Raw genomic sequence first — 14,933 nt, 5'->3', positions numbered from 1 at the left:
GCGAGCCCAATATAACTGTTCTTCAAAACTGATCTCCTATTTGCCTCCATTTGTGGAAAGTATTGTTCAAAACGCAGGTAGGGAAATGCTGTCTATCATTTGTTCCTCAACCACAATACTGAAATAGATTAGTTGGTTATTTAACTGGCTAATTTAATTAGAATCACAAAGTCATAGAGATGTACAGCATGGAAACAGACACATTGGTTTAACTCCTCCATGCTGACCAGACATCCGAACCTAATCTAGTTCCATTTGCCAGCACTTGGCCCATATCCCTCAAGAGATCGGGGCTGGGTCCACTACTTTTCATCATTTACATAAATGATTTGGATGTGAACATAGGAGGTATAGTTAGTAAGTTTACAGATGACACCAAAGTTGGAGGTGTAGTGGACGGAGAAGAAGGTTACCTCAGAGTACAACAGGATCTTGATCAGATGGGCAAATGGGCTGAGGAGTGGCAGATGGAGTTTAATTTAGATCAATGCAAGGTGCTGCATTTTGGAAAGGCAATTCAAAGCAGAACTTATACACTTAATAGTAAAGTCCTAGGGAGTGTTGCTGAACAAAGAGACCTTGGAGTGCAAGTTAATAGATCCTTGAAAGTAGAGTCAGAGGTAGATAGGATAGTGAAGAAAGCATTTGGTATGCTTTCTTTCATTGGTCAGAACATTGAGTACAGAGGTTGAGAGGTCATGTTGTGGCTGTACAGGACATCGGTTAGGCCACTGTTGGAATATTGTGTGCAAATTACTGTCCTTCCTATTGGAAGGATATTGTGAAACTTGAAATGTTTCAGAAAAAATTTACAAGGATGTTGCCAGGGTTGGAAGATTTGAGCTATAGGGAGAGGTTGAATAGGCTGAGGCTGTTTTCGCTGAAGCATTGAAAGCTGAAGTGTGACCTTATGGAGTTTTATAAAATCATGAGGGGTATGGATAGGATAAATAGACAAAGTCTTTCCCCTGGGGTGGACACAGGTTTAGGGTGAGAGGAGCAAGATATAAAAGGAACCTAAGGGGCAACATTTTCACACAGAGGGTAGTGAGTATATGGAATGAGCTGCCAGAAGAAGTATTGGAGGCTGGTACAATTACAGCATTTAAAAGGCATCTGGATGGGTATATGAATAGGAAGGGGTTAGAGGGATATGGGCCAAATGCTGGCAAATGGGACTAGGTTATGTTAGGATAGCTGGAAGGCATGGACGAGTTGGACCAAAGAGTCTGTTTCTGTGCTGTGCATCTCTATGACTCTATGACTCTTGAACCTTTCCTATTCATATACCCATCTAGATGCCTTTTAAATGTTGTAATTGTACCAGCCTTCACCACTTCCTCTGACAGCTCATTCCATGCACGTACCACCCTCTGCGTGAAAAAGTTGCCCATTAAGTCCTTTTTAAATTTTTTCTCTTTCTCCCTCAGTCTATGCCCTCTCGTTCTGGACTCCCCCACCCCAGGGAAAAGACCTTGACTGTTTACCTTCTCCATGCCCCTCATGATTTTATAAACCTCTATAATGTCACCCCTCAGCCTCCGATGCTCCAGCAAAAACAGCCCTAGCCTACTCAACCCCTCCCTCTAGCTTGAACCCTCCAACCCTGGCAACATCCTTGTAATCTTTTCTGAACCCTTTCAAGTTGCACAACATCCTTCTGATAGGAGGGAGACAGAGTTGCACACTATATTCCAAAAGTGGCCTAACCGATGTCTTGTACAGCTGCAATATGACCTCCCAACTCCTATACACAGTTGTTTTTTAAATTAATTTAATAATTAAATTTTATTTAATTTATGGGATCTTGTAGTGTGTGACTTGGCTGCTGGGATTACCTACAGAAACAACATTGATTGCACGACAGAAAAGATAATTGATTGGCTTTTAAGACTTTGGAAATCCTGAGGGCTTGCCCGATGAAATGTGAGTCTTTGCTTTCTTGTCAATCGTTCATTTCCAAGCAGGCCATTGGTTGGTGAGGCAACTTAAGATATTTCTGATGCACATAGGAAGGTTAGGCAAACGCAAGACTTCTTTCTTTTCATCCAAATTTGGACAACAGCTATCTGCCAACTTGACGATATCAGCTAAACATGCGGATTCCCAGTCTGCTTTCATACTCTCTGTTTTTAAGTTGGTGCCGTAAACCCTTCGTGATCATTGAAGAACCCGGAGGACTTTATAGGAATAAGAAATTTATGTTTAATGCCCATTAAGGTGATGAATGAAAGTGTTGGAAGTGGAATACTTTACTACTTTGCCACAGGGATCAGATCCAAATTTCCAAATTAGTGGGTGGTTATATGTTCTAAAATAACACAGCTAGCTGCAGCCACTGTTTGAGTTGGATTTACAATTGCAGCTACTGTCTATAATTGCTAGTCTCTATACATTTTATAGCTGTTTTCTTGGAGCTTTATGTACAGGGGTAGGTGATGGACTCTGAACTGCTGTTAAATTGCAAAAGTGGATTACCTTAAGTTTCAAATCTTTAGAGTAATGAGGAACCCTTTCAGATAGACCACTGATGCACAATGTCCTGTGCAGTGTTAAATGTGATACAAAGTGGAACACGGGAGTTAATAGATCTGATTCTCCAGGTCATTATTCATATCATTTCAAAGAGGACTGAAACAGGCTTCCTCAAAAAGAACGATGTGAAGTTTTTTCTGATAAGTGAAATCTGTGATTGGCACCTGGATTATAAATTCTGCTTCTGCAAATTGAACAGTTGTTGCCTTCACCCCTGTTTGAATTGAAATGCACTTTGTGTAACTTTGCTCACGTGACCTCTTCAATGAGGCACGCAAACTGCAGGCAGCCATCTGACTTAGGTCTTCAGTAAAGAATCCATTTTGACCAGACTGCTGTCTGTTGAGCCCAGATCATGCTGTCAGGACCCCTTCCAACACACTGCATCCACCTGGACACCCCGCACTGGCCTATTACCTGTCCTCGACCACTTCATTTCCAACTGCTGCTGAGACATTAACCGCCTCAACCTGTCTACCTCCCTCCCCCACTCCAACCTCTCACCCTCACAACGCACAGCCCTCCAATCCATCTGCTCCATTCCCAACCGCACCATCAAGCCAGCAGATAAAGGGGGCACAGTGGTAGTCTGGTGCACTGACCTCTACACCGCTGAAGCCAAACGCCAACTCGAGGACACCTCTTCCTACTGCCCCCTCGACCATGACCCCACCTCCCATCACCAAACCATCATCTCCCAGACCATACAAAACCTCATCACCTCAGGAGATCTCCCACCCACAGCTTCCAACCTCGTAGTCCGGGAACCCCGCACTGCCTGGTTCTACCTCCTTCCCAAGATCCACAAGCCTGACCAACCTGGCCGACCCATTGTCTCAGCATGCTCCTGCCCCAATGAACTCATCTCACCTTCCTCAACATTGTCCTATCCCCCCTAGTCCAGGAACTCCCCACATACGTTCGAGACACCACCCACACCCTCCACCTCCTCCAAGACTTCCGTTTCCCCGGCCCCCAATGCCTCATCTTCACCATGGATATCCAATCCCTCTACACCTCCATCCGCTATGACCAGGGCCTCCAAGCCCTCCATTTGTTCCTCTCCAGAAGTCCCCAGCAGTACCCTTCCACCGACACTCTCATTCGTTTGGCCGAACTGGTCCTCACCCTTAACAATTTCTCCTTTGAATCCACCCACTTCCTCCAGACCAAAGGGTTAGCCATGGGCACACGTATAGGCCCCAGCTATGCCTGTCTCTTTGTTGGCTACGTAGAGCAGTTGATCTTCCGTAATTACACCAGCACCACTCCCCACCTCTCCTCCGCTACATTGATGACTGCATTGGCACCACCTCGTGCTCCCGCGAGGAGGTTGAGCAATTCATCAACTTCACCAACACATTCCACCCTGACCTTAAATTTACCTGGACCATCTCTGACACCTCCCTCCGCTTCCTGGACCTCTTCATCACTATTAATGACGACTGACTTGACACTGACATTTTTTAACAAACCCACCGACTCCCACAGCTACCTGGATTACACCTCTTCCCACCCTACCTCTTGCAAAAATGCCATCCCGTATTCCCAATTCCTCTGCCTCTGCCATATCTGCTCCCAGGAGGACCAGTTCCACCACAGAACACACCAGATGGCCTTCTTCTTTAGAGACCGCAATTTCCCTTCCCACGTGGTTAAAGACGCCCTCCAACGCATCTCATCCATATCCCACACCTCCACCCTCAGACCCCACCCCTCCAACCGTAACAAGGACAGAACGCCCCTGATGCTCACCTTCCACCCTACCAACCTTCGCATAAACCAAATCATCCACCGACATTTCCACCACCTCCAAAAAGACCCCACCACCAGGGATATATTTCCCTCCCCACCCCTTTCCACCTTCCGCAAAGACCATTCCCTCCGTGACTACCTGGTCAGGTCCATGCCCCCCTACAACCCACCCTCCCATCCTGGCACCTTCCCCTGCCACCGCAGGAACTGTAAAACCTGTGCCCACACCTCCTCCCTCACCTCTATCCAAGGCCCTAAAGGAGCCTTCCACATCCATCAAAGTTTTACTTGCACATCCACTAATATAATTTATTGTATCCGTTGCTCTCGATGCGGTCTCCTCTACATTGGGGAGACTGGGCGCCTCCTAGCAGAGCGCTTTAGGGAACATCTCTGGGACACCCGCACCAATCAACCATACCGCCCCGTGGCCCAACATTTCAACTCCCCCTCCCACTCTGCCGAGGACATGGAGGTCCTGGGCCTCCTTCAACGCTGCTCCCTCACCACCAGACGCATGGAGGAAGACGCCTCATCTTCCACCTCGGAACACTTCAACCCCAGGGCATCAATGTGGACTTCAACAGTTTCCTCATTTCCCCTTCCCCCACCTCACCCTAGTTCCAAACTTCCAGCTCAGCACTGTCCCCATGACTTGTCCGGACTTGTCCCTTCTGCCTATCTCCTTTTCCACCTATCCACTCCACCCTCTCCTCCTTGACCTATCACCTTCATCCCCTCCCCCACCCTCCCACTGTACTCTATGCTACTTTCTCCTCACCACCACCCTCCTCTAGCTAATCTCTCCATGCTTCAGGCTCACTGCCTTTATTCCAGATGAAGAGCTTTTGCCCGACATGTCGATTTTGAAGCTCCTCGGATGCTGCCTGAACTGCTGTGCTCTTCCAGCACCACTAATCCAGAATCTGGTTTCCAGCATCTGCAGTCATTGCTTTTAGCCTGTCAGGATCACAGTCAACAGCAACACATGTACTTATAGGAGAGAAGTATGTATTAAAAATATGTATACACTGCATATGCAGAGATGAGGAGAATAACAAATTGATTTTGCATGAAAACTATTCGGTAGTAATGGTAGGAGAATGAAGGAGAAAGTGAGGACTGCAGATGCTGGAGATCAGATTTGGAAAGTCTGGTGCTGCAAAAGCACAGCAGGTCAGGCAGCATCCCCACTCCTATCAGAATTCCGCAGAGACCATTCCTTCCTCTCCTCCCTAATTAGGTCCACCCTTCAATCCACCCTCCACTCCTGACACCTTCCCTTACTACTGCAAGAGGTATAAAACCTGCGCCCATACTTCCCCACTCATCTCCATCCAAGGCCCCAAAGGATCCTTCCACATCCAGCAGAGATTTTCCTGCATCTCCAAACACCTTATCTACTGTGTCCGTTGCTCTTGATGTGGTCCCCTTTACATTGGGGAGACAGGATGCCGATTCTTTGAACGTTTCAGAGAACATCTCCGGGTTATATGAACCAAACAACCCCACCAGCCAGTGGCCGACCACTTCAACTCACCCTCCTACTCCACCAAGGACATGCAAGTCCCGTTTTTCCCCCACTGCCAAGTCCTAGCCTTCCGCTGCCTGGAGGAAGAATGCCTCATCTTCAGCCTTGGGATCCTCCCACCACACAGCATCAATATCAATTTCACCAGTTTCCTCATCTCCCCTCCTCCAATTCAACATTGCCCTCTTGAATTGTCCCACCTGTCCATCTTCATTTCCACCTATCCCCTTCACCCTCAGCTCCAACCTATTACCATCACCCTCCCACCTGCATCAACTTTGCGCTACCCAGCTACTTTCCCTCCAGCCTCTCACCCCCCTCTCCTATTTATCTCTCAGCCCCTTCGCCCCTGCCACATTCCTGATGAAGGGCTTATGTTCAAAATGTCGATTCCCCTGCTCCTTGAATCCTGCCTGACCTGCTGTGCTTGTCCGGCGCTACACCTTTCAACTCTAACTCAGAATATATATAATAGCACATGCACTTTGTTTATTTTTGTATAAAAGGGAGATGTTGGATTGAAATGCACTCATATGCCAACATATTTCCTGGTCTACTGTGGTCATGTGAACTCTACCATAAGATACACAGTACAGGCAGCCATCTTACAGAAACCTTCAGTATAGAATACTTTCTGACCAGACTGCTCTCTGTTGAGCTCAGAACAGCCTTGATTTGTCATAATACAGATTTATTGGATGAAGTAAGTCAATATGTATGTGTCCCACATTAAGTACAGCAGACACTTGTGAGTTTGCCATGGCCTGCCATCTCCCAAAGCACCTGAAAGTAGAATCTTTAGTAACTGCTGATTTAATTTACAAGACACATAGAAATGTGTCCGTTTTTGAACACGAGGATGTGTATCAGACCTGTTGGACTATAACCTGGTATTGTGTGATTTTTAACTTTGTACACCCCAGTCCAACACCGGCATCTCCAAATCATGATTACCTGACCATTAAGGGATAACTGTTTTATTTTGAAAATCAATGATATCTTCATATCTGTTGAGTTTGTAAAGTTTATTTTTGCAAGTACTCATGCAATTTGTGCCTGAGTTTCATGACATTTTTGTCTTCATCTCCTGGACAGTAATCAGTCTGTATAACCCATTTAACTTGGAAATAAATGGAATGGAAATTGGATAGATTCAAAAGGCTATGAAGTCTGTTCTGCCACATTTCCAATAAAATAAAAAATGAGTGGAGAGCACCAATCAAGAATGCAAAACGAATTGTTTATGAGTGTTGCCAGCAATGTATTTATTACTTGTCATAATTGCCTTGAGAAGTAGGTGGCACAGAAATTATGGTACGTGTACACCCACAATGATATTAGGAAAGGAGTTTGAGGTTTATGATTTGGCCACAGTAAAGGAACACTAATAAAGTTCCAAGTCCAAGATGATTGTGGCTTGGAGGACAGTGGTGTTCCCATATACCTGTTTCTCTTATCCTTTTATTGATAGAGGAGCTCGGTTTGGAAGGTGTTGATGAAGGACAGAGCTGCTAACAAAGTGAACAACTGCATCTTAGAGATGAGTACCAAAGGAGCTGGAAGAGTAGGAAATAAGCCAGAAGTCATTGTGAATGTTATAAAACTAGCTTTTCACAAGATAGTAGGTTCACCATTGTTCATACAAAATAATGTTCACAAGGAGCAATAAAATGTCAATTATTATCCAACAAAAATAAAATCATCTTTGCTTTGCATAAGTTTATGAAATGGGTTTCGGGCAGTTTAATGGAAGTGAAAGAGGTGAATTCACTTAGAAAAGCAGATTGACATGGTGATAAGGAATAAGAAGGTTTTCCAGATCTATGTGCTCAAAGGAGTTCACCAACCTACCTTATTATAAATTTAGTAGGTGATCCCAGCTACATTAAATTATAATTTAAATTAAAATTTTGTTCTGGCTTTGCTTGTGGTCTGGAAATATTGTTTTTCTTTAGAGTGTTCACTGAGATGTTCCCTACTGTTAAAAAGTGATGTCTTTCAGACAATGTGGATTGAGCTCCCATACTATTTCCTCCTCCATTTCCTTTACAGGGATGCCCTAACCAGGGAAAGACGATGAGGCTGGATTAGTCCCATGGATTCTGAGCCAAAATTGTTTACTTTAGGTCAAATGCATCAATATGTTCCTGCCGCAATCCTGTGAGAGAAAGATGGATGGTGGGGATGGGGGAGGTGGGGGAGGGGTGGTAAATGCCAAAGGGTCCTGTTTTAGGCTGATCTGGTGGCAAATATTTGAAATGTCATTAGGCTCAAACCTGAACTGTCCATCTGTAGTTATGGTATGCAAAAGCAGGGCTATCAATCCATCAGAAGTGACTGATCTATAAAGGTTAGCTCAGAATGTAAGAAGCTGCAAGTTAGTGTGAGGTATCTTGGTTGGATTCACAGCAGGAACCTTTGATTTATACTGATAGCAATAGGAGATTTGGAAGAATGTTCATGAAAGAGCAGCCGAATTCCACAACAGTAGATTAGAAAAGCCTGCATTTGTACTTCTCTCCATCTGTCTGTCTCTCACTCTCTCCCCAACATGCTCTCTCTCTCTCTCTCGTTATATGTATCTCCTCTCTTTCTGGTAAATAACTCCTTTCTCAAACCCAGAGCATGCTGGAAATTACAGACCTTTGCTTATCAGCCTTCCTTTATCTTCACTCTGAACTCATCCTGCCTTGTATTTCCTGTGTTTTGCTTGCTTGCCAGCTTTGATCTGTTTATATTCCAAACATATTTCTGTTCCTCACACAAACAGATTCGGTCAGGTCTGTGGGGGAGGGGTTGCGGGAACCAATATCTGGAGAGTCATAAAAGGCGCTGCCAGGGTTTTAAACTTTACTTTTGAATTTACTCTTCAAATAAAATTATAGTTCAACATTCAATAAAAATATTACTGGTACTGATGGTTTGAATTTCACCAGAGTGTAATTTTCCCATAGATTCCTTTCATTATTTCTTCCGACCCCAGAGACACCTCAACTGCACTTTCAAAAGTGACTTTTTCCTTCTGTTCTCATTCATCCACCACTTCCAACTGTGGAGCTAAACGTTTCTATCCTGTGTTACCATAATCTTTCCCTAATACAGATTTCAAGACCATCGCAGTACTTGGGATGTCATTCACCATGTTCAGAAATGTGAAGAATTTTTAATTCATTCGTGGGATGTGGGCACTATTAATTGCCCTTGAGAAATTGGTGGTGAGTTGGAGTCCACTTGGTGTATGAACACTCAAGAGTGCTATTTGGAAGAGGGTTCCAGGATTTTGGCCCACGAACAATGAAGGAACAATAACATTCCAAGTCAGGATGGTGAGTAGCTTGGAGGGGAATCATTAGGTAACAGTGTTCCAAAGTACCTGCTGCAGTTGACCTTCTAGGAGATAGTGGATGTAGGTTTGAAAGGGGCCATTGGAGGAGGCTTGGTGATTTGTTGCAGTACACCTTGTAGATGATGTTCATACCATTGCTACTGAGCATCGGTGGTGCAGGCATTGGTAAGTTGCTTAAGCCTGGTGATCTGGCTTTAATTCACAGGCTGTTGTTTCTCAACTGAGATGATGTTTCAGATGGAATGGCCCTTTTTCTTCTGGAGATATTGCTGTGGGATTTTCTTTCTGTAGAAATCTCTGTTCACTTTCTGGAACATTCACGCCAGTAGATATCGCTCATAGTGTAGCTGAAAGAGAGAGAGAGAGAGAGAGAGAGAGAGAGAGAGAGAAAATGAGATCTACTACTCCTCGCTCCTTTTGGTACTTTCTATCAATTCAACACCAAATCCGTACACAAACTTTAATCAGTCTTGGCTCATCTCTAACTGCCACTGGATGTGCAGAAGTCTCTTGTATGTGTTCACATGGTAGCTTGAATAAGGGATGGTCTGCAATCATTTTAACCCTGGTCACATAATCCCTGGTGATCTCAAATAAGTCAGGGGACTCAAAACGTTAACTCTGTTTCTCTCTCCAAAGATGCTACGAGACCTGCTGAGTTTCTCCTGCATTTTCTATTTTTATTTTACATTTTAATGTCCTGGTACGCTTTACATCTCCATTTTTTTGATTAGGTAGGAAGGAGACCATTTACAACTTTCATTTACAACTCACTGTCATTTGTATGTGAGCCAGTGTCCTTTTCTTTCAGTGAGAGGCCCTTTTCCAGCTGAAAGTGCCATTCTTTTAAAAATGTGAATCCAGCTAATGAAATTCAAAATTCATGTTTGACACAGCAATTCTTTACAACAATCATCATCTTCCACAACTCCAATTTCCCAACTATTGCCCATATCACTTGATTCCCTGATAGATTAAAAAGCTGCCCATCTCAACCTTGAATGAGGTCAATGATGGAGCATTTACAGCACTCTTAAGAAACAACTCAAAAGATCTACAACTCTTTGAGTGAAGAAATTGTTCAAACACCTTCACTCTGAGACTGTGACCTTGTGCTTTGAAATTCTCCAGCCAGTGATATTGGCATCTTGGTACCTACCCAGCCAAACCTCTTCAGAATCTTGTACATTTCATTTATCACTTAGGGATGGCATGGTGGCTCAGTGGTTAGCACTGCTGCCTCACAGCGCCAGGGATCAGGGTTCAATTCCAGCCTCGGTGACTGTCTGTGTGGAGTTTGCACATTTTCCCTGTGTCTGCACAGGTTTCCTCTGGGTGCTCCGGTTTCGTCCCACAATCCAAAGGTGGGCAGGTTAGATGAATTGGCCATGCTAAATTGTCCATAGTGGTCAGGGTTGTGTATTTTAGGTGCATTTGGCAGGAGTAAAAGTAGATTAACAGATAGGGGAATGGGTTTGGGTGGGTTACTCTTCAGAGGGTCGGTGTGGACTTGTTGGGCCTAATGGCCTGTTTCCACACTGTAGGGATTCTTCTATAAAACTCCCAAGCTAGGTATAATTCAGTTTCAGAAAAAGAGTAATTTCCTTGGCCTTTCATCATAGGCCAAGCCTCTTGCCTCATGAATCAATCTAGTGAAGCTCTGCAATTATTCCAGGGTAGTCTCACTAAAACCCTGTAGATTTATAGAAATGCTTTCTTATTCTTGCACTTCAATTCTTTTGCAATAAAGGTCTAATTTACCATCTTAATTGCTGGCACTACTGTACACTAATTTTCCCAGTTTATTGCATGAGTGTGCCCAAGTCAACCTGACTACCAACAGTTAAACATTTCACACCTTTTAAAAAGAAATCTGTAACTCTGTAATAATTACTGAAGTAAATGAGCTCCTGGCACTATATTCCATTTGTTACCTTGTCACCCGTTCACCGAATCTGTCTGTGGATGTGGTGGCATCGTGATAATATCACTAGACTAGTAATCCAAAATTTCCCAATTCAATGTTCTGGGGACATAGGTTTGAATGGTTGATAGTGAAATTTGAATTAAATAAAATTTGGAATAAAGAGATGGTGACCATTGTCGATCGCCATAAAAAACATCTTTCTTTCATTAATCATTCACAGGATGAGGGCATCACTGGCTAGGTCAGCAGAGGGCAGTTAAGAGTCAACTACATTGCAGTGAGTCTGACATCACAGGTAGGCCAGACTGGGTAAGGATCGCAGTTTCCTTCCTGAAAGGACATTAGTGAACCAAATGAGTTTTCCCAACAATCAGACGTGGTGATCATTTGACTCTTAATTCCATATTTTTGTTGAATTCAAATTCCATCATCTGCCATGGTAGGATTTGAACCCAGATCCACAGAATCTTTCCTGTCCCAAGATAATACCACTAGGCTCTCGCCTCCCCAAATGCTCCCCAAACTCTGGCTCACTAATGTTCTTTAGGGAAGGAAAACCTTTCATGGCTGAGGAATACACATTGTCCAACATATTAGGGAGAACTCCCCTACTCTTTTTCACCTGGGTTTATGGGATATTTTCAATTTGCTGGAGAGGGAAGAAGGACCTATGGGACCACTGACTCTTCCAAAGTTAACTCTGGATGAAGTTTCTCACATCTCTGGAGTTTACTTTGATTGTTGAATATTTTCCCTAGTGCCTTGGTGATCAAAATTCTCCAGCGTACCTTGAGCCTTTAGGAATTTGCTGCCTCCGGGAAATAGTTATTTGTTAATTATTTCACGTAATGCGGACATTGCTGGCAAGACCGACAATTGTTGCTCATCCCTCACTGAAGTGACCATTTCAGAAGACAGTTAAAAGTCAACTAGATGCTGTGGGTTTGGAGCTACAGAGGCCAGGCAAGGAACAGATGGCAGATTGCTTCAATAAAAAAACAATAATAGTTGTCCTGGTTACCATTCTTAGAACATGCTTTGTCTTACAGATTTATGGACTGAAATTAAATTACGTCAACTGCCGGTGTAGGATTTGAAGCCATATCCCCAGAGCAATGACCGTAGTACTACACAACCCTCTCTGCATAATTATCTCAGTATTCGCAGTAATTAATCAGAGATGACGATATCCTCTGGTCACGGTTTATCAGGAAAATCACAAAAACAGAGAATATTCAGAATGGAACCAGTAACTAGATCATTTCTGAAGTACCTTACTGTTCCAGGTTAATTAATTAATGGAATCAAAGATATTCATGTGATTGTTAATAGTGAGTGGATCAATGCATCAAAATCAAATAAAATAAGGGTCATATGTCTAAGAAAAATACGAATAATCCAACAGGGAATTTGGTTAGGATGTGGAAATTTCTGCTACATGGAGCAGTTGAGACAAATAGACAGATTTATGAAGAATCTAGCTAAGCAAATGAAGGAGAAAGAAGCAGATGGAATTGGCGAAAGGGTGGGGGTGACAAGAAATAGAAGAAAGCATTTGTGGAACATAAACAGTCGGGCCAAATGGCCTTTTGATCTAATACAAACTGCATAGACTTCTGGTCTGGTGCTGAGTCCAAGTTCACAGAATGTAAATCTTTAATAAAATGTATCCCTTTATTGTTGATATATCCGTTTTCCGCCCTCACCACCCAAGGCTATCATTCCCTCGTTTCACCCCCAACCTCCCCCCGCCAATCCCACTTCTAATCTTGCTATCTCCTCTTTGACCTCTCAATGACATCTTGCTGGCTGTGTATCTCAAAGACTGCCCTGACTGCTCAACGATACTGCAGTCAGAGCAACAGATTAAATGAGGTCCTTGTCAACATAATAACATGACTGGAGTGAAACAATTCAATCCTCTCATGTTTAAAAACACACAATTAGATGTGGTAATATCTAATTTGTCATGGACTGCTCTGTTCCTGGCCCACAAGTGAGATGGAGAGTACTGATTAGAGAAAGTCAGGCATAAGCAGGCTCAGTTGATGGCCCACAGCTCATGAATCTTTTCTTGCCTAATCTGATTTCTGATAGTGGGACACAGTAATGCTCCGTTGCCTGCTAGCTGTCTTCGGCCATTCCCTTAGGGGCTCTTGGCAAATAATAGCAGCCATTACAAGTCAAGATTTGTTTGTGTGCTTTCTTTCTTCCTTGCACATGACAGCTGACTCACCCCACCATGAAGCATCGTTTGTATTAATTGCCTAAGTAAGAGGATAAATTGTGGGGAGGATGAAAGGTTCATTCAGAAACTGATGACGACTTTCAAATGAAGCCATTTTCAGCATTCAGCTTGAGATTCTGTAATTATGGATTCCGTGCGTGAGGGGAGAAGGGGAGACTATCCCTTCGATTGCCTAATAGCTTTGATTCATTTGAACTGGATTTTCAGCCTTATTTCACTTTAAACAAGTCACAGAGGCCATTCAGCCCATTGTGACAATACCGGCTCTCCACTGTCACTCCATCACCTTCTCCTCATCGCCCTGCACATTCTTCCCTTGCAGATATTAATATAATTCCCTTTTGAATGCCTTGACTAAACCTGCCTCCATCATGTTCTGGACAATTGTTCTCAACTCCAGGGAACGTAAGTTTATCCCACACAGTTTCTCATTATAGGACAAGACCTTCATCCCAGGGATGGATCCAGGTGACACCATTTCACAGTGAGCGATCCCTTTATTTTAGACAAAGGGCAATCTTCAAAAAAAATGCTTTAAATTCGCACCTCACAATCTTCACAGCCTGTGGTGAGCTGAAACTGCCAGGTAGCCACTTGGACTTCGATTGCGAGAATTCACTGAGTATAGATTGTTTGTGGCGGATGATACAATGGAAAGCTGGATATTAATGTGGCAAGATGTGCAGTGATTAGTCGTGAACAATCAATAACTCCCTTAGTAGGCATCCCGTCATCCTCTGATAAGAATCTTGCTTCAATGTCTGGGACTTCGTTAAAGAGGCAGCAAGTTTTTCTCCAGGAATCGTTGCCCTTCTTGTGTGATTCTGCTGCATTTTGTGCCATAACCCACATCATAAGTTTCCACCCCAATATTAGTTATGACAGACCAAGACAGGTGAAGAGAAGGGAGGTGATTTACCCCTCTTTGCTTTGTACTTGATACTGGTCGAATAAAAATACTCTGCATCCTCTTGAGGTCAATGATATACTTCCTGAAATGTGTTGCCCTGAATTGATCATAACACTTGAACTAAGATCCAAACAATGGCTTACAACACATTAGGATAACCTCATTCTTTTGTACTCTATGCCTTTGTGGATGAGTTTTACCAGAAATTGGCAAAGTGTAATTTTGCCAAGTTTCTTGCAATGTTTCTCCCCAAAAAGCTAAGCAGGGTTTCTCACGCGATCATCTCAAACGCACCTCATTATCTATACTTCACGCTCCTTTGCACTCCTTCACTGTATTCTCCCACTCACCGCAAGCAAAGGTACCCACCACTACAAGGATATGCCAGGATGCCTGATGCCGGCATGACACTTGATGCCCAACCATGTAGCAGGTCAAGCTGACAATCTGAAGGTGCGCTTCATTATACACATGGGGGAGAGCAAACCACAAGCCAACACTTCTCAGGGTATGCAGGTAACATGGCTGACACTTCGTTGCATGTGTAAATGCACAGTCTCACATCTATCACCGTTTAGGATCCAAGCTAGCCAGCCTTAACCATGTCACATGGTACAATCCTGTCTCAATCAGTGTTACTCTTTTCCCAGTTAGTGGTGCTGGAAGAGCACAGCAGATCAG

Source organism: Chiloscyllium punctatum, chromosome 2 (assembly GCF_047496795.1).
Source record: "Chiloscyllium punctatum isolate Juve2018m chromosome 2, sChiPun1.3, whole genome shotgun sequence".
Taxonomy (NCBI): Eukaryota; Metazoa; Chordata; class Chondrichthyes; order Orectolobiformes; family Hemiscylliidae; genus Chiloscyllium; species Chiloscyllium punctatum.
This window is presented reverse-complemented; position numbering follows the sequence as displayed.